The following is a 1116-nucleotide window of genomic DNA, read 5'->3' as shown; positions in this document are numbered from 1 at the left end:
TAATTAAATGATATATATAAGAATATAACACAAATGGCAAAAATGTAGTAGATACAAAATATAAAATGCAAAAATATTTTTAAAAAAAAAGGAATACTTACTTAGACAATTGTTTTATATTATTCAAGTAATTATTATATGAATAATAAAAATGTTTAGTTACCTATATAATAGTTAATTATGTACACATAAAATAAAATTAAAAAACTAAATAACAATGTATGATATTTAATTGAATCATTTGTTTATCAATATTATACAAATAGCAAACATTTAGTGGATACAAAATATATAATTAAAAAAAATAATACTAAAGCTCGTGGGTCTAGAATGAAAAGGTTCTAAATCGTTTTTATGAAATTGTTCAGGAGAGCAATTTTAAGGTTCGAGTTCAAATATTTTACTCCTTGAACAACATTTTGTTTAAATTAAAGTTCTGAGGCATGCAGAAACTTGTATAGCTTAATTCACAACATTATAATAATAATTTGCCGTATTGGTTGGTATTAAAATTAATAAAATACAAATTATAAATTGTTTAGTATGAAAAGGTTCTACAATTTAGAACCTTTTCATCCTGAAAAAAAAAAAAAATTAATTAGAACTTTTTCATTCTTATTTATTATTTTTATTATTGTTAGCTGAATCCTTTTCAGAATATTGCTTTCTCAGTGCTACCAACCTTTTAACACAAAACAATGTAACTAATAACTATGAAACACCGAAATCTATATCTCAATCATATACACTGATAAGTGATAACAAATTTATTATATTGTCGCGAACGTACGGTTGTCGGTCGCTCCGTGATACGTCAAGTAAAACAGACTATAATTTTATCATTGTTATTGTGTACCACAATATTATCGTAACAATAACAACAATAATAATATTGTACTATTGGTAGTGATTAATTTAATTAGAACCTTTTCATACTAACGTATCGTTAATAATCAGGTTCTATTAACCGAGCGTTTTCAATCTGATTATATTGTGTTTATAATTTAATTTTTAGCGATTTAAAACCTTTTACTTTTAAAAAAATCATCAATAATGATCGTATGATCCTGAATGTTAGCTTAAAAGATGCGTCATTGTATTCTAAAACCATTTCTG

The sequence above is a fragment of the Acyrthosiphon pisum genome, chromosome X (assembly GCF_005508785.2).
Source record: "Acyrthosiphon pisum isolate AL4f chromosome X, pea_aphid_22Mar2018_4r6ur, whole genome shotgun sequence".
Taxonomy (NCBI): domain Eukaryota; kingdom Metazoa; phylum Arthropoda; class Insecta; order Hemiptera; family Aphididae; genus Acyrthosiphon; species Acyrthosiphon pisum.
Note: the sequence above shows the minus strand (reverse complement) of the source record.